Genomic DNA, 20,029 nt, shown 5'->3' with positions numbered 1-20,029 from the left:
GGGAGGGAGCATGGGGAAAGGGCGACTGGGGTGAGGTTGCCCAGATCGAGGCCAGCCGGCAGTAGGTCATCCTCTCCCTGGGTGACCAGAGTCAAACCTAGGGCCTCGATTTCCTCATACATGGAGGAGAGGTCGCCTTCCGCCACCCCGGGGGTCTCCCCTCTGGTGCCCGCTTCAACGGTTGCTTCGGGGTTCGGGTGATATTCGGGCAGAAGGGGCTTCCTCAGGGGTCTCAGAGGGGAGGGTCTCCCATGGAGGGGAGATCATACTTTCCAATGCTATTTTGTCTTCCCCTCCTGACACCGGCGGATGGATCTCACTTGTGGGCATAGCGGAAGGCTCAGTATCAGTGCCTCCCTTCCTGGTCTTCCAGGGGGCCTCCATATCGGATGGGTGCAGCGGAGCTCGAGCCTTCTGCTTGCCTCGCTTCCCCTGGACTAGGGTCCAGCCCTCCATAGCATCGTCTGGGGGCTGGTTAGCAGGGGTCGTGTCGGGGGGCAGAGGCGATGGTTCAGGGGTTCGGGGGGGTAACAGTGAGGCAGCATGGGGGGGGGTTCTCCTTGGGGCAGGCCCTCTCCTATGCCCGGTAATATCTTTGCTGCACGCTCCTCCATAGGCTCTGCTGGATTGTTAACAGCAAGGGCGGGGCTCCCTCGCTCATCTGGGCGTTGTAGTGGAGGTGTTTCTTTGGCCCGGGCGGGAGCAGCGGTGGATTGAGCAGGAGGAGAGGTGGTTTCAGGTGCCGGGCGGCCAGGGGCGTCGGCAACAACAGAGCCGATGTCCTGCTGGGTCTCGGGTACCCCTCCCCACCAGGCCAAGGGGCAGTGTTTTCGGACATGCTCCGCTGATTGGCAGAGGTAGCACTGGGCCTCTCCCGTGGAGTAAAAGACACGATAGCAGGCTCCCTGGTCAGGGACTAGGAAGGACCCCTCGAGTGCCTCTCCGTCACACGCCATCGGCGGCAAATGCAGCTGCACTTGCCGGTGGAACGAGAGGACGTGACGGAGGGTGGGGTCCTTGCAGCCCAACGGGAGAGGGCTGATGACAGAGACAGGTTTCCCTAGGGTGGAGGGAGCGGGTAACAGGGCGGCATTGGGTAGGAAAGGAGGGACGGAGGTCAGGACTAGGTGGATGCCCAGGTCCTCTAGCGGCTCCAAGGGGACGAACACCCCCCCGACCGCCAGGCCCTTCTCCACCGCCTCCTGGGCGGCAGCCTCCAATGCTAAGAAAAAAACAACCTTCCCGTACATTTTGGAGGCTGCCACAATAGCTGTGGGTCCTACCACCCTCGCCAACGCCTGCACGTATGTCTCCACGTGGGACTGAGGTTGTTAGAGGGGCCTCACCCCTTTTATTCCCCGCCATTGTGAGCAGGGAGAGATGGGGAGACACCAGAAGGGGGAGGGGGAAGCAGATTAACCACTTCTCCCTGTTGGGCTGCAGGCGGGGAGGGGGGAGAACAGGAGTTGGGGTCAGGTAGTAGGAGCAAACTGTAGGGTGGACAGTCCTGGGCGGGGGGGAATGGACGGACGTGGACCCACGTGCATTTGTCCAAAGAGTCTGGTTTGGTCGGCTGTCGTTTCCGGTCCGGACGGTGGAATCAGAGCAAGTAGCTGAATCCAGAGGCAGATGGCAAGTTGCCAGCAGGGACGGACGGCAGGGGGGCTGTGACGGTTGTAGTAGTGTTGGGGGGGGCACCGATGGATCGGGGGGCAGCTCCGTGCCACACCCCCGTCCCCCTACAAACGCAGTTAAGACACAGTCAAACTCCCCCCACACGAGAGTACAGTTCAAAAGTTACTCAGTCTTATGGCCCCCTCCACGATGATTTGTAGCTTCCCTGGGTGATGTCTCTGTTGGCTGTCTTCTCTCCCAGGCTTTGTGGAGCATCCCAAAAATGCCAAGCAGATAAGATGAAAAAAAAAACCTGTTGGTTAATTACGGGTCCACAAACGAACAGCAAACGGCGGGGTTTGGGGGCTTCCACTCCCCTCCTCCGGGGAGCGGGTCGGCAATCCCCCCCCCCCGGGGGTTTCAGCTAGAGCAATAACAGCGTCCAAGGGCAGGCGTGGGGGGGCTGGCAGCTAGCTGGCAGCCGACCAGCACTCAAACGACAGCAGAAGAACAGCAAAAAAAAAAAAAAAACGAAGAAAAAGCGTCTGGCCCGGTGCGGGGGGCTGAAGCAGGGTCAAAAAGTAAGAAAAGCCCAGGCCAGGAGGCTTTAGGAGAGAATAGAAAGCAGATAGCTTAGCAGCAAGCGAAGGAGGTCCCTTTTCCCTAGGTAAGGGAGCAGGGAAGCTTCCAGAACAATCAGGAACCTTCTGAAGACAATTAAGACAGGCTGATTAGAACACCTGCAGCCAATCAAGAAGCTGCTAGAATCAATTAAGACAGGCTAATCAGGGCACCTGGGTTTTAAAAAGGAACTCACTTCAATTTGTGGTGTGTGTGCAAGGAGTTGGGAGCAAGAGGCACTAGGAGTTGAGAGTGAGAACACGGACTGTTGAAGGACTGAGGTGTACAAGCATTATCAGACACCAGGAGGAAGGTCCTATGGTGAGGATAAAGAAGGTGTTGGGAGGAGGCCATGGGGAAGTAGCCCAGGGAGTCGTAGCTGTCGCACAGCTGTTCCAGGAGGCATTCTAGACAGCTGCATTCCACAGGGCCCTGGGCTGGAACCCGGAGTAGAGGGCGGGTCAGGGTTCCCCCCAAATCCTCCCAACTCCTGGTCAGACACAGGAGGAGTCGACCTGGTCTGTGAATTCAGAAAAACAGCCAAGCTGAGGGCCGCCATGAAGCTCCAAGGCGAGCAAATCTTCCAATAAGTGCAAGACCTACCAAGGTAGAGCAGGAACTTTGTCACAACTGCTGTCAGAAGTGGGATCTGGTGTCCACAGCGCGGCGGAAGGAGGAGGGTGTTTGGAAGGGAAAGAAAAAAGGGAAGAGCGTCTATTTTTATTTTTTTTTCACCACAATGGAGGAGGTAGTGCGGGCACTGATAAGCCACGGCTGCCCAGCAGGAGGCTACTCGTTTCCAGGCAGCCGCCCAATAGGAGGCAGTGCGGCTGCAGCAAGAGACTAATCGCCTGCTGATGGACCAGGCTGCTCAAGACCGGGCTATGTTGCAGGGACTGGTAAACCAGATAAAGGCTCTTACAGAGCTGAACTGCAGCCATGATGGGACGCAGATCATGCAGGCCAGCAATTGGCTGCAGAAAATGACGCAGGAGGATGATGTAGAGGCATACCTCCTGGCCTTTGAGAGGACAACCCTGCGGGAGACTTGGCCCCGAGTACAGTGGTCTGGCATCCTCACTCCATTCCTGTGTGGGGAGGCCCAGGAGGCCTACTATGATTTGCCTGAAGAGGCTGCGGCAGACTACCCCCAGCTGAAAGCAGAGATCCTGGCCGGATCTGGGGTAACGACCGCAGTGCAGGCCCAGCGATATCATAAGTGGAGGTACCAGGAAAACTCAACCTCGCGGTCCCAATTATATGACCTCATCCATCTCGCACGAAAGTGGTTACGAACTGAGTCCTGGAGTCCGGAGGAGATACTAGAGGTTCTGTCATCGACCGGTACATGAGAGGACTACCGCCAGACCTTCGCGCTTGGGTAAGCCAGAACGAACCTTCCACCTACGACGAGGTTGTCCCGCTGCTTGAAAGGCGAAGGACTGCGAGGGAGCTGACCCAACCAGTTAAAGAAGAAGTACCCCGGGTTACACTAGCAGCACCCAGCCCTAGAGTTCGGGTGACTGGGCCACCAGGAGAGCCCAGGTGGAAAAAGAGAGGGGTTGAAGGCCCACCAGAAGCCACAAAGAGTCGGAGCGCTGAGGGGGAAGAGGATCGTGATGTTAGACTACCCAAACCAGGAGACCGGGGAATGCCTAGGGCTCCATACAGATGTTACTCCTGCAGGGAGTGGGGACACATAGCTGCACAGTGTCCCAATGCCGAGGAGCCTATGCAGTGTAACCTGGGGAACTGGGCAGACCCATGCTCCCTAATCCACTGTGTGGGGGTCTCACTGACCCCACATATGTACACCAGACCAGTGAAACTAAATGGGGTAGAGATCACAGCACTGGTTGATTCAGGGAGTGCTATCACTCTTGTCTCGGGGAAGCTCGTGAAGTGTAGTCAGCTGCTGTGGGCTAAGCGTATGGGGATAACATGCGTCCATGGGACAGTTGGTTACTACCCCACCATCCCAGTAAAAATCGAGATTCAGGGGAACACTACTGAGGTAGCAGCAGGGGTAGTTCCTAAACTCCCATACCCAGTGCTCATAGGGAGGGACTTCCCAGGCTTTGGAGACTTACTCCTGGTAGGGGAATTGGAGAAAGAGAGAAACCCTGAAAGTAGCGAGGCATCCACAATAGACTGTCAACCCCCAACCTTCTCTGAAATATCCCCAGATTTGCTTTCCACTCCCAGACAGCGTAGAAAGATGAAGAGGGAAAGAAGGGCAGCTAAGGCCTTGGGAACCTGAATACTGGCCCAAAGCCAGAGGGTCGCTCTCATAGGTAGGCGGACCCGAGCAGGTGAAAAGGAGGCCACCCAGGAGGGAGAAGCACCCGAGTCTGACCCACACCCTAACGCTTCTGAACCAGTAGAGGCAACAAAGGCTGGCCCCCTAGATCTCGGGCAGATTAGCCCCGGGAGAGGAAATTTTGGATGGGACCAGGCTGAAGACCCAAGGTATGACAACATTAGGAAGGAGGTGACCGAAATAGATGGGGTCCCCGTGGAAGGGAAAACCCAGGGACCAGGACCCTACTTCATAATGAAGAAGAATCTCTCATACCGAGTTGCACCAGTACAGGGGCAGAAGGTACAGCAGATCCTAGTACCTCAAAAACACCAGAATGCTGTATTAAGTCTGGCCCATAGTCATCTTTTTGGGGGATATTTGGGGGTAGAGAAGACCCTGGCACGGGTCCTGCGACGATTCTTCTGGCCCGGAGTATATGAAGAAGTGCGGAGGTACTGTGCATCCTGCCCAGAGTGTCAGCTGCACAGTCCCCGTCCCCACTTGAGGGCACCTTTAATATCCCTTCCCATCATAGAGGTCCCCTTCGAGCGAATAGCCATAGATCCAGTGGGACACCTGGAGAAGACAGCCCAGGGCCACCAATATATACTTGTCGTTCTGGATTATGCTACTCGCTACTCAGAAGCCATCCCCCTGCGGAACACGGCCTCTAAAACGATAGCTAAAGAGTTGGTGGGGATCTTTGCCCGAGTGGGGCTACCAAAGGAGATGTTAACAGACCAAGGTACCGCATTTATGTCGAAGCTAATGAAGGACCTCTGTACGCTGCTCCATATACATACCCTGAGAATTTCAGTCTATTATCCGCAGACCGATGGGCTGGTAGAAAGGTTTAACCGAACTCTCAAGGCAATGATAAAGAAAGTGGTAAGTCGAGACGGGAAAGATTGGGACACCCTACTACCCTACCTTATGTATGTAATTCGGGAGGTACCTCAGGCCTCAACTGGGTTTTTCACCTTTGAATTATTATACGGACGCCACCCCCGTGGCATACTAGATATTGCAAAAGAAATGTGGGAAGAGGAACCCAATGAGGGGAGAAATATAATTGACCATGTGTTGCAGATGCGAGAACAGGTAGCCCGGGTCACCCCTATTGTACGGGAACATTTGAAAAAGGCGCAGGAGTCCCAGCGAACCCATTACAATCGCCAGGCAAAAGTCCGACAGTTCCAACCAGGGGATCGGGTGATGGTGTGGGTACCCACAGCAGAAAGCAAGCTTTTGGCCCAATGGCAGGGGCCCTATGAGGTGGTTGAACCTGTTGGGAAAGTAACCTACAAGGTGTGGCAGCCAGGATGCTGGAAACAAGAACAAATTTATCACATTAACCTCTTAAAACCTTGGCACCAACGAGAGGCGTATGTAGTGGCCCAAGAGACCCCAATCCAGGGAAATAATATGCAGGAGCAGATCAGGATATCCACTGATCTGACACCAAACCAGAAGAAGGAGGTAACTGAGATGATCAACCGTTACCAGGACGTGTTTTCAACCAAACCAGGCTGGACCACCAAAGCATATCACCACGTTATCACAGACCTTGGGGCAAAGGTAACTTTAAGGCCCTATCGGGTCCCAGCGGCAAAAAGGGAGATCAAGGCAGAGGTAAAAAGGATGTTGGAGCTGGGAGTCATCGAAGAGTCCCACAGTCAGTGGTCAAGCCCGATTGTGTTGGTGCCCAAACCCAATGGCACCACTAGGTTTTGTAATGACTTTCGGTGGCTGAATGAGATATCCAAATTCGATGCATACCCCATACCCCGTATCGATGAGTTAGTTGACCGCCTGGGCAATGCCTGATTTTTGACCACCCTTGATTTAACAAAGGGATGCTGGCAGATTCCCCTTGCCAAAAATGCGAAAGAAAAGACAGCATTCTCTACACCAGAGGGTCTGTTTCGATATACTGTTCTTCCTTTTGGACTGCATGGGGTACCTGCCAACTTCCAGCATCTTATGGACAAACTCCTACGGCCCCATATCAGTTATGCAGCGGCATACTTCGACGATATGATTATTCACACCCCTGACTGGGAAACCCACTTAGGAAAGGTGGAAGCGGTTCTGGACATGCTAAGACGGGCTGGCCTCACAGCCAACCCAGCCAAGTGTGCTGTAGGGCTAGCCGAGGCTAAATACCTTGGCTACATTGTAGGAAGGGGCATGCTCAAGCCCCAACTAAACAAACTAGAGGCTATCCAAAATTGGCCCTGGCCAAATCGGAAAAAGCAAGTCCGGGCATTCCTGGGTGTGGTGGGGTACTACTGATGATTTATCCCCCATTTTGCTAACAGAGCGAGTCCCCTGACAGACCTAATAAAAGCCTGGGTCCAGACATGGTGAAGTGGACAGATGCCGCAGAGGAAGCATTAATGGATCTACGGCCAGCCCTCTGCAGTAACCTTGTGCTTATAGCCCCAGACTTCAACAAGGAATTCATTTTACAAATAGATGCATCTGAAGTACGATTGGGAGCTGTCCTATCGCAGATGGTTGGAGATGAAGAACACCCAATCCTCTACCTCCCGAGAAAGCAGAAGTATGCCATGGTTGAAAGAGAGTGCCTAGCTGTGAAATGGGCCATGGAAACACTATGTTGTTACTTTCTGGGACGACGGTTTACCCTTGTGACCGACCATGCACCCCTCCAGTGGATGCTGCGAAATAAAGAGAAGAATGCAAGGGTAACCAGATGGTTTCTGTCCCTACAACCTTTCCAATTCACCATACAACACCGGGCCAGAAGCTACCATGGCAATGCAGATGGATTGTCATGAGTACACTGCCTGACGTCCCAAGTTGTCCAACCCCTTAGTGTTGATCGGGGGCGGGGGGGAATTGTGACAGGGTCAGGCCAGATGGCTATAGGAGAGTAATAGAAGGCAGATATATTAGCCCCAGGCTAAATAGGTCCCTTTTCCCTGGGTAAGGTAACAGGGAAGGTTCCTGATTGTTCTGGAACCTTCCCTGTTACCTTACTCAGGGAAAAGGGAGACAATTAAGACAGGCTGATTAGAACACCTGCAGCCAATCAAGAAGCTGCTAGAATCAATTAAGACAGGCTAATCAGGGCACCTGGGTTTTAAAAAGGAGCTCACTTCAGTTTGTGGTGTGTGTGTGTGAGGAGTTGGGAACAAGAGGCACTAGGAGCTGAGAGTGAGAACGCGGACTGTTGGAGTGAGGTGTACAAGCATTATCAGACACCAGGAGGAAGGTCCTATGGTGAGGATAAAGAAGGTGTTGGGAGGAGGCCATGGGGAAGTAGCCCAGGGAGTTGTAGCTGTCGCACAGCTGTTCCAGGAGGCACTCTAGACAGCTGCATTCCACAGGGCCCTGGGCTGGAACCCGGAGTAGAGGGCGGGTCCGGGTTCCCCCCAGATCCTCCCAACTCCTGGTCAGACACAGGAGGAGTCGACCTGGACTGTGAATTCAGAAAAACAGCCAAGCTGAGGGCTGCCATGAAGCTCCAAGGTGAGCAAATCCGCCAATAAGCGCAAGACCCACCAAGGCAGAGCAGGAACTTTGTCACAAAGGTTAAAGCAGGTAAACATACACACACAAATGTACAGTCTTAGGTTCCAAAAGACAATAGAAGCTTCTGTAATATGTAAGCTCTATACATCCTCTAGGGCTAACCCAAGCTAAGCAGCTGGGGATCCTTTGCTTATGCTTGGGAATCTTTGCCCCTCACCGTTCAAGCAGCATAGAGATAATTTCTTCTTGACAAGGATTTTTATTCCCTTCCCCCAGAGTTCAAGCAGATGGGATGAGTATTTTTGCATGTATCCTATTCATGGATGTGGGGAGAACAATCCACAAAGTCTTTTGTCCACTGATGTTCCAAACTGCCTTGTCTGGTGTCTGTGGGCCTTTTTTTTTTTTTTTTTTTGCTGGAGAGGAGATGACACCTCTGTGTAAACTAGTTTTTTATACTTGCTAATAGTTCTCTCTGACTGGGTTTACAGTTTGACCAAATACTTTTATAGTTACCGAGCAAATGTTTAAATGTTACGTCCGAGCTATGCAGTTCTCCGTGGTCAGTGAGGACTAGGGGCCTTGATGTGAGCTGGCACTTGGTCTGCCAGCATCACATCTGTTTCTGTGGTAGCACCTAAAGGCCCCTACAAAGACTGGAGCTTTACATTAAGCACTGCACAGAATGAGATAGTCCATGGTCTAATGAGCTTATAGTCTTAAATAGACAAGACATATAAGGAATGAAACAGAGATAAAGTATCTTGACTAAGATGACCCAGTACCAGAACCAGTATGCACATCTTCTGACTCCCAGTCTAGTGCTTGATCCACCAAACCACTATGTCTGTCTATAGTGTAGTATGCTCAGCTCAGTGACAACCTAGAAAGAGTTAATATCTTGTAATATATGGTAGAGTTGAATCCATCTTTTCTTTTAATCCTTAATGGTTGATTTATACTTTCATGCCCAATCTTTGCAAAAGGTCTAGAAACTTGCTTGTATAATAATAAAAAATCTGAGATTTTCCTTTTACCCATTTAGGTTCCCCAAATCAAGCTTTTTAGAACTCAAAGGCTAGCTCTTTCAGGCCTTGTCTACACTACGGGGGGAGATGGATCTAAGTTACACAACTTCAGTTACGTGAATAATGTAGCTGAAGTTGACGTACTTATATCTACTTACCGCAGGGTCCACACTACGCTATGTCGACGGGATACGCTCTCCTGTCGACTGCCCTTGTGCTTCTTGTTCAGGTGGAGTACAGGAGTCAGCGGGAGAGCACTCCGCAGTAGATTTAGCGGGTCCACTAAATCGATCACCAATGCATGGATCGCCGCAAATCGATCCCCGGGTAAGTGTAGGCAAGCCCTCAGTGCATATGGGATTGTAAGGCCCCTTGCAGAGCATCTCAAATAACTTGTTTGGCTGAGCAGCACCAACAGAGAATCTCTGCTACTTTTGAGACCTAAACACTAGCAAAATCCGGCCTGGATTTGGCCTTATATGCATTAGCAATATTACAAGAAATGTAATCCCCATCAAAGAGTTATTCAGCATTCTCTTCAATGGCATGCACGCATACCATCCTTTAAAATAGGGGTGGGCAAACTTTTTGGGCTCAGGGTCACATCTGGGTGGGGAAATTGTATGCAGGGCCAGGGCAGGGGGTTGGGGTGCAGGAGGGGGTGCGGTGTGCAGGAAGGGGCTCAGAGCAAGGGATTGGGGCAGAGGAGGGGTGTGGGGTGTATCAGAGGGCTCAGGGAAGGGGGCTAGGATGCAAGAGGAGTGCGGAGTGCAGGAGGGAGCTCAGGGTGGGGGTTGGCGTGCAGGAGGGATGCGGGGTGTGATGGGCCAAAGGGCAGGGATTTGGGGTGCAGGAGGGGTGCGAGGTGCAGGCAGGGGGCTTAGGGCAGGGAGTTGGGGGGCGGGATGCTCCCTGCTTGCCTGCCTGCCCTGGCCCCACGTCGTGCTGTGCCACTCTGAGAAGCAGCCAGCACCATGTCCCTGCGCGGCCCCTGCGGGAGGGGGAGGCACAAGGCTCTGCGTGCTGCCCTTGCCATGCCTCCAGGTACCTCCCCTGAAGCTCCCATTGGCCACAGTTCCCTGTTCCTGGCTAATGGGAGCTGCAGGGGGCGGTGCCTGGAGGCAAGGGCAATGCACGGAGCCTTCTTGCCTCCCTGCCCGGAGCTCCAGGGACATGGTGCCAGCCACTTCTGAGGATGGCGCGGGGCCTGCGGCACCATGGGGGGAAATCCCGTGGGCTGGATCCAAAGCCCTGAGGGGCCGGATCCAGCCCGCGGGCCGTAGTTTGCCCACCCCTGCTTTAAAAGGTAGAAAGATAGCACTAACAAGAATTCAGGCTCACAATACAGCCAATACATCTGCATCCCTTAAAATAGCACTTCTTAAACCCGTCTCATTGGTTATCTTTGTAAAGCTCTAAAATTTGTTTCGCAAGTGATCTCTCTCTTCCTATGTATGAAACCACAGTTGCTATTTGTGATTCTAGAATGTGTTTCATAGTTCGGCTGATGATGACTGAAGACGTGATTTTGCAAGTAGCTCTGCAGGGGCTGCCCACACAGAGCTCCTTGCTGGATCAGGGTCTAAGTATATATGGAAATATTTTTTTTCCTTTTTTTTTTTTTTTTTTGCTTTTGTTTTAACTCATATAGCGGAACTTTGATTATTCCCACTTCACTATTCTGTAAAGCTGACTATTCACACTAAAGGTAGCTTCATTCCACTTCAAGGAAAAAATGTAATAGCAAAGCTCTGTACTGAGGTTTCATGTTCTTAAAACATCATTACCTTTACAAAATACACCACAGTACTTTTAAGCATATTCAATTAAGTATTATCATAAGCATTTTTCATAATCGATATTCACTGATCCAGTGTTATAGGTAGCATTGTATATAATTTAGGTTGCCAGACACTTTCCATTGTAAGACCCTGTTTTTGGTTGCTGATAACTTTACCAAACTCTAACCATTTGGGCTGAAATTTTCTCTGTCAGGTGGCTGTCTCAAGCTGAATTTTTTGGGAAGGCATCAGCTAAAATGGCCTAGGAATTTCAGAGCTAGATTAGGAAAAAATACATTATGCCTAATTATTACACCAGTTCTGAGGATAAGCTCTGTTCTTTGGAGCGAGGACTTTAAATGTAGTGTTGGGAGGGCAGGACATGCTGGGTGAGTGAGTGTGTGTGTGTGTGTGTGTGTGAGAGAGAGAGAGAGAGGTGTGTGTGTGTGGGAATGTATAGGTCAGATTGGGAACTCTTTTTTGTTTTGTGAGTGCTGTTTTGGTTGTAACCTTCATTGTAACCTTCACCTTGTGTTGTAACCTACAAGAAGGCAGATTCTGTGCCAATTTTGTGATGCAGGCCTCTGTGCACCATGGTGTGAAACAAGACCATCAATAGGCCACCGAGAAGCCGCAAGATGGTAAGAACTTTCAGTCCTTACTGAGATGGGCTTGATTTGAACATGTTAGCTAAAGGTGAAAGGCATTTATACTCTATTCTTGGTCTTGAATCGTCCAGGCCTCCATCAAAGCTTATTTACTAGAAGAATATGATTTTTAATCTGGCTGACAGCATCTCAAATTGCATAAACAAATCACATGTTAATGGGAAATCATACCATTAGGCACTTCCTCTCTTGATGCTCCGAAGTGATCTAACATGCCTATATCCCACTGATAAGTATTCAGTGGCAATTATTTTCATCTTTCTTTAATAATGGAGAAGGATTATTAGTCACAACCCCCATATGGAAATATATGGGGAGGATAACATGTGCTTTAACACATTTCGTCGTTTGAAAAGTATTTGAAAACATATTATTAGAGTTGCCTAGATCATTGGATACATTATTGGAGCTTAGTTCCAGTAAGTTACTGGTATAAGTGAACCCAGTGCAAGCTCCATTTTATTCCAGTGTAGTCCATCCACATTAGAGGTGTGGCTGCACAGGTGCAAATTCCTTAAACTGTGTTCTGTCCTGTTGCAGTTATTGGGGTTACACAGAGTGTAACAAGGGCAAAATTTGGCTCTTAGGTATTTTTGAATAACTGCCTAGCTGTGCATTTACACTAAAGATGGAAAACTGCTAACACAGAGCAACCTTGACAGCGTTTTACAGTCACTAGGCAAGCATGAAATACCCTTGTGATGAAGGTGAGTGAGTGCTGTAATTTCTGCTTCATATACAGGAAGATGAAGGTGTGGGGTGGCTAAGTGACTGGCCTAAGGTGATTGAGGGTATTAGGATTAAAACTCAAAAGTTTGGAGCTTTTAGAATGCTGTTCAGACCACCAGACCAGACTTGCTTTGGGTAAAAACATGGGTGTAACTTTGTTAAAGATTTTTTTTCCTTGCTAAATCCTGAAAGCACGAGAGAATTAGGTACAAAATATTAGACCAAATTCACCCCTAGTGCAACTCAGTTGTCATAAATGGAGTTAGAACAGGGATGAATCTACTCCAGTTCTTTAACATTTGTGGCAGAATGGCCGATGTTGGTATAGTGGGTCCCATGCTTTTGTTGGTGGGGAGGGGAGCTAGGACGCCACCCCTTGCCCCTGCTCTTGGGGTGCCGAGAGCCACACTAGTGGCTCAGGAAGGTGGTAGAAGAGGGAAGCAGGGAAGGGGTCTGGGTTTGCTCCTCACTCTGAGCACCAGCCCTCACAACCCCTGCGGGTTTCTTACCCTTTTCCCCCTTAGGTAGGTTTACCCTTGGTCTTTGAGGCTGGGGGAGGGAGTCTCCCTGCCCTGCTGGAGCAGGGTCTCCCTTCCTCCAGTTCTCTGGTCTTTCAATGCTCAGCAACACACCTCCAAACTCCAGTCCTTTCTCCTTCCTCACACCACCCTGTCTGCATGAAGCAGGGTTTTTTTATTAGGTTCCTGACAGGGCCTTAGTTGACTACAGGGCTCCAATTAACCTGTAGTAACCTTCCCTAGACTACAGGGAACCATGTCTTAATTAGTTTAGGGCTTATATATCTCCCCTCTACCACTCACATATACTAAAATTGGAATGATACAGAGAAGATTAGCATGGCCCCTGCACAAGGATGACACGCAACTTTGTGAAGTGTTCCATTAAAAAAAACACTCTCCCACTGTCCCTTGGCCCTGCTGAATCACATATCATCCTTCGCCCCCCTGCTCAACACCACGGGGTTGGCTACTTGGGACAAGAGACAGTTGTCGTGACAGGCCAGCCGCATTGCCGTGTTGGCTTCTGGCACTATGCTGCATCCGGAAGTGGAAAGGTTGTAGAGATAGGAACCATCTAGTCCAGTGGTCTCCAAAGTGGGGCGCGCGCAACCCAGGGGGTGTGTCAGAGGATCCCAGGGGATGCACGGCAGGAGGAGCACCACTGGACGGCATTCCGCCATTTTTTTTTCTTCGGCGGCAGCTGTGAACACCTGCAGCAGGTCTTTCCCTCTGGCAGCACGCCTGCAGCAGGTCTTCCCGTCTTCTTTCTTCAGCAGCACGCCTTCGGTAGGTCTTCCGCTCTCCTTTCTTCGGCGGCACCGTGGGGGTGCGTAATCCAAAAACTTTGGAGACCACTGATCTAGTCACTTGTGCATTCCTCTCCTTGTTTGTGTGCATCCATTGGAGTGGAGTGTGGTCCATCACAAGGGTGAACTGCCGCCCAAGTAGGTAGTACCGTAGAATCTCTATGGCCCATTTAACTGCTAGGCATTACTTTTCTACTACAGCGTACCATTGCTCCCTGGGCAAGAGCTTCTGGCTGAGGTAAAGGATCGGGTACTCCTCATCCCCACCATTTGTGAAAGGAGCGCCCCAAGTCCTACCTCCAAGGCGTCTGTTTGTAGAATGAATTCCTTCTTGAAATCTGGGGCTATGAGCACTGGATGACTGCAAAGGGCCATCCTCGTGTGTGTGAAAGCTTCTTCTGCCACCTTGGTCCACTTAACGATCTTCGGGCCCCGAGTTCTTATCAGGTCTGTCAGAGGCGCTGCCCTTGGGGTGAAGTGAGGGATGAACCGGCAATAGTACCCCACTATCCCTAATAATGTTCTGACTTGGCTTCTTGTGGATCAGTTGGGGCCTCCACTTGCATTGTGTTGCCTCCACTTTGTTCCATTGGGGTTTCTTGGAACCCCTTCTGACTACATACCCGAGGTATCTGGCCTCGGCTAGCCCTATTGCACATTTGGATGGGTTAGCGGTGAGGCCGGCCTATCTAAGAGCATCTAATACTGCTTCCACTTTCCCAAGGTGTGTCTCCCAGTCAGGGCTATGGATTACTACATCTTCTAAATAGGCAGCAGCATACTTGGCATGGGGTCAAAGTAATCTGTCCATCAACTGTTGGAAAGTCATGGGAGCCCCATTGGATCCCGAAAGGGAGGACAGTATATTGGAAGAGGCCATTGGGTGTAGAGAAAGCGTTTTTTCCTTGGCGTCCTCAGCCAGGGGGATCTGCCAGTAACCTTTTGTCAAGTCCAAGGTGATCAAGTATTGGGCCTTGCCTAACTGATCCACCAGCTCATTGATACGTGGTATTGGGTAGGCATTGAATTGGAATACCTCATTTAATTTTCGGAAGTCATTACAAAATCTCAGGGTGCTGTCAGACTTGGGGACCAAGACAATAGGGCTGGTCCACTGTCTGTGGGATTCCTCAATCATCCAGAGTTCCAGCGTCTTCCTTACTTCCACCTTCCTTACTTCCTTCTTTTAGCCTAACCAAAAGAAGGTTGAGGGGAGATTTGATTGCTCTCTATAAATATATCAGAGGGATAAATACCGGAGAGGGAGAGGAATTATTTAAGCTCAGTACCAGTGTGGACACAAGAACAAATGGATATAAACTGGCGATTGGGAAGTTTAGACTTGAAATTAGACGAAGGTTTCTAACCATCAGAGGAGTGAAGTTTTGGAATAGCCTTCCAAGGGAAGCAGTGGGGGCAAAAGACCTATCTGGGTTCAAGATTAAACTCGATAAGTTTATGGAGGAGATGGTATGATGGAATAACATGATTTTGGCAATTAATTGATCTTTAACTATTCATGGTAAATAGGTCCAATGGCCTGCGATGGGATGTTAGATGGAGTGGGATCTGAGTTACTACAGAGAATTCTTTCCTGGGTATCTGGCTGGTGAATCTTGCCCGTATGCTCAGGGTTTAGCTGATCGCCATATTTGGGGTTGGGAAGGAATTTTCCTCCAGGGCAGATTGGAAGAAGCCCTGGGGGTTTTTCACCTTCCTCTGTAGCATGGGGCACGGGTCACTTGCTGGAGGATTCTCTGCACCTTGAAGTCTTTAAACCATGATTTGAGGACTTCAATAGCTCAGACATAGGTTTATCACAGGAGTGGTGGGTGAGATTCTGTGGCCTGCATTGTGCAGGAGGTCAGACTAGATGATCATAATGGTCCCTTCTGATCTTAATATCTATGAATCTATAATTTCTTCTCCTTTTGCCTCTGGTATACGATATGGTTTTATCATCATCCTTGCTCCGGGACAGGTGACGATGTGGTGTTGGATCAGCATCGTACAGCCTGGTTGTGTGGAGAATATGTCTTGGTTCCGCTGGTTCATCTCGACGACCTCTGTTCATTGTTCTGGGACTAATTTGGGGGATATCCTTAAGTGCCTTTATCTCCACCCCAGGCATGTCTCCTGATTGAGCCAGGGTTTCAGTAAGTTGACATGGTAGATCTGCTCTGGCCTTTGGCTGCCTGGCTGCGTCACCTTATAATTCACCTCCCCAATGGCTTCCACAATCTCATAGGGTCCACGCCAGCTGGCCAGGAACTTGCTTTCTGTTGCTGGTACCAGTAGCAGTACCCATTCTCCTGGTTGAAATTTCCATGTTTTTGCCCGATGGTTGTAGTGGGTTCGCTGGGCCTCTTGAGCTTTCATACTATGGGGGTCACTTGGGCTATTCATTTTTTCGTCTGGGCCACGTGCATGATGACGTTCTTCCCTGGGTTGGGTTGTTCCTCCCATTCCTCCTTCGCGATGTCTAATATGCCATGTTAGTGGCATCTGTATAGTAGCTTGAAAGGGGAGAATCCAGTAGATGCCTGGGGAACTTCTCGTATCGCAAACATCAGGTACGGTAGGAGGGTATACCAGTCTTTTCCAACTTGAGCCACCACCTTTCAGATCATGCTCTTGAGAGTGCGGTTAAATTGCTCAACCAGACCATCTTTTTGGGGATGATAGACCGAGATCCGCAAGGCTTGGATGAGGAGCAGGGTACATAAGACTTTCATTACTCTCGATATGAAGGGAGTCCCTTGCTCTGTCAGGATCTCCTTAGGGATGCCTACCCTAGCAAATACCTGGACCAGTTCTTTTGCGATTGCCTTGGACGTGGGGTTTCTTAGAAGAATGGCTTCAGGGTACCTTGTAACATAGTCCAGTGTGATGAGTATGCTGCAGTGGCCCCGGGCCATTCTTTCTAGTGGGCCCACTAGATCCATGGCTGTCCTTTCAAACAGGACTTCAGTTACAGGCAAGGGTACCAACAGGGCCCTTAACTGAGGTCAGGGCTATGTATCTGGCATTCTGGGCAGGAGGTGCAATAGCGCTGGACTTCGGCCCGTATCCCCCAGCCAGCAGAACTGCCTTAGGACTCTATCCAAGGAGTGTCTGCTCTTAAATGTCCCCTAAACAGATGACTGTGAGCTAACTTTGATATGGCCCTTTTGTAATTCTGTGGCACCAAGAACTGTTCTACTACTACTTCCCCCCGTATTGGCACTGTGACGGCTTCGGTCACAGAGACCCCCTTGAGGCTGTCACCTGATGTGCTAATGAACTCCGAGTCCATTTTCCCTGCCAGCTTGGGACTCCAGAACCCTGCCTTGTTGAGCCAGACATGCTAGTCGGCTGTAACACAGATCTAGGTCTGGTCCATGCCCCCAGAGTTGTAGACTTTAACCAAAAATTGCTCAGCAAGTCACCTATTTCCAGCACCCAGACACCCAGCTCCCAAAGGGATCCAAACACCAAATAAATCTGTTTTACTCTGTATAAAGCTTATACAGGGTAAACTCATAAATTGTCCACCCTCTAGAACAGTGATAGAGATGCACAGCTGTTTGCTCCCCCAGGTATTAATCACTTACTCTGGGATAATTAATAAACAAAAGTGATTTTATTAAGTATAAAAAGTAGGATTTAAGTGGCTTTAAGAAATAACAGACAGAACACAGTAAGTTACCAAGCAAAATAAAACAAAACACGCAAGTCTAAGCCGAATACGTTTAAAAAACTGAATACAGGTAAATCTCACCCTCAGAGATGTTCCGATAAGCTTCTTTCACAGACTAGACTCCTTCTTAGTCTGGGACCAATCCTTTTCCCTGGTACAGTTCTTATTAGTTCCAGCTCAGGTGGTAACTAGGGGATTTCTCATGACTGGCAACCTCTTTATTCTGTTCCATCCCCTTTTATATCTTTTTCACAAGGCGGGAATCCTTTGTCTCTCTCTGGGTTCCCACCCTTCCTTCTAAATGGAAAAGCACCAGGTTTAAGATGGATTTCAGTATCATGTGACATGTCCTGTGAGACTTCGTTACTCATTGGCACCCATGTATACAGGAAGGCTTACAAGTAAACAGAGCCATTTACAACCAATTGTCCTAGTTAATGGGAGCCATCAAGATTCCAAGCCACCATTAATGGCCCACACTTTGCATAGTTACAATAGGGCTTCAGAATAATACTTCATATTTCTAGCTTCAGATACAAGAATGATACATTCATTCATATAGGATGAACACACTCAGTAGATTATAAGCTTTGTAATGATACCTTACAAGAGACCTTTTGCATAAAGCATATTCCAGTTATATTATATTTACACTCATAAGCATATTTCCATAAACATAGGGAGTGCAACGTCACTACCCAGTACAACAGATCATGTTTGATTATATAGTATAGTCCTGGGCCTTTGGTTTTCCCTTTTACTAGCACTCCATTTACCTCTACTACCTCCTCCTTCTCTCTGGTGCTCTTGGCCTGGCTCAGTTGGTCTTGCCCCACTAACTTCCCTGAGACCAGTGTGACAGCACTCCCAGAGTCCACCAAAGCTATGATCTGTATGCTGTTCATCTTTACTGGCCTGGTGTACTCATGTGGCGCTGTCGTGACCCCCACCAGGCTGATTAGTCCACATTCGTCCCTGCAATCCCCCAGATTGCATTGCATGGGCTCCTCCCTGTTGGGGCAATGGACTGCTATATGCCCCAACTCCCCACGCTCATAACAATGATATCTCATCCCAGAGGTTGCCCTCTGTCTTGGTTTCTCTGACCCTCTCCCCCAGCCCTCTGCCCTTGGATCCCCAGACCCCTTCAGGGCCTTAGGCCGCTCTTTGGTATCTGTTCTTCCAGCTATGGCTTTCTTGGATTTCTTGATGATCCGGGCCTCAGGGTCGGGAACGCTATGTTTCACCTCCTGGGGTTGCAAACAGGTCACAGGCTGTCAGTTATCTCTCTATGAGGGTGACCAGTACGTCAAAGGTGGAGGGGTCATTCTGGCCTACCCAGGCTCAGAAGCCCCGAGGGTAGTCCCCTCATATAGCGGTCCAGCACCAGGAGTTCCATCATTTTCTCAGAGCTGAGGGCCTCTGGGTGTAACCACTCCCGGGCTAGGTGGATTAGGTCAAACAGTTGTGATCGTGGTGTCTTGTCTTTGCAATACTGCCATTCATGGTACCTCTGGGCTCACAAGACTGTTGATACCCTGGACCTGGCCAGGATCTCCGCCTTCAGCCGGGGGGTAATCTGCCACCTCCTCTGTAGTCATATCATAGTAGGCCTTCTGGGCCTCCCTGCACAAAAATGGGGCAAAGATGCCTGACCACTGGCCCTACTGTATCACATATTGTATAAACTAATGGCTTCCTGAACCGAGAAAATGGAAATGTGAGGACACTCATATAATTGTTCCTTTTCTTTCTGGCTATCATTGTTTCAGGCTTGCCTTTTAATGGCAGTATTAAGGATGGAGTGTCAAATTGGTTATCATTTTAAGTGACAGAGAAACCTGCCTGAAGTACAATAACCTAAGTATTATTTTGCAAAAAAACTAATGTGGTGTATGTATTCCTTTTATAATGGTTTCTACATTACTTTCCCCCAGTAGGAACTGCCAGTGTATTGTTAGCATAATTTGTCTGAACCTGCAATGGAGTGTGATTCCAGAAAGTATCATTCTCGCCCCACCCTCACCACCAGTGATCGAGGCAGTTAGCCATCTGTGTATCCACTTTGGATTTTGGCTTTGTAGTGTTTTGTTCTAACTTGCAATTTAGAACTTTCACAAGTGGCTCCTGGTTTGCAGTCAGGTCCCCAGTGAGCAATCTGTTTAGTTTAATTTGGGTCACTCAGGAAGTATCAGTAAAACTAATGGCAGCAATTTAAACACTCCAATGATATGCTGTATGATGGGAACAGTGCCTGTAACTACCTTGGAACCTGATGTTTGTAAAATGCATTATTTGCTCTTGCACAGTAATGTACCATAATACTCATATTGGTACACTTGCCGGGTTTAGGCCTGCTGATCAGAAACCAAGTAAGGAAATATATAAAAATATTGGCCAAGATTTTCAAGAATGACTTGTGACTGAGTGCCTCAGTTTTTGGGTGCTACCCTTTAAAAGCTTGATTTTCGATTCCAGGCTGCAGTCCAGATCCGTGAGGGGCTGTGTCACCACCTGCTCCTCAACCGTGGGTGCCTCACCATGCTTTGCTGCTGTAGCTCCCAGCCCAGGCCCCTCACAAACAGCCTGATAGCACTCAGGTCAGAATTAATGATGTGCCACACCAGAGTGCCATGGAAATGAGGGTGTCTTACACAGAATTTAGCCCCGGGTTGCTGCAGAGCATACAGGGAAATTGAGCATAAGGCTATATAAATTACTTTTAAAAAAAAATCACATCACAATAATAATAATAATGTCTCTACCGTGATTCTCTCCA

At 49.5% G+C, this 20,029-nt stretch overlaps 1 protein-coding gene and 1 pseudogene across 1 annotated transcript in view; both read left to right on the top strand.

The window, feature by feature from the left end:
* Positions 1 to 20,029, top strand: part of NIBAN1 (niban apoptosis regulator 1) — a 127,407-nt gene that overhangs the window by 21,932 nt on the left and 85,446 nt on the right. The window lies entirely within an intron of this gene.
* Positions 13,061 to 13,153, top strand: LOC140916677 (U6 spliceosomal RNA; annotated as a pseudogene).

This window comes from Lepidochelys kempii, chromosome 8, assembly GCF_965140265.1.
Source record: "Lepidochelys kempii isolate rLepKem1 chromosome 8, rLepKem1.hap2, whole genome shotgun sequence".
In the NCBI taxonomy this organism is placed as follows: domain Eukaryota; kingdom Metazoa; phylum Chordata; order Testudines; family Cheloniidae; genus Lepidochelys; species Lepidochelys kempii.
The sequence above is the reverse complement of the archived record's forward strand: the minus strand, read 5'-3'. Positions and strand labels throughout refer to the sequence as shown.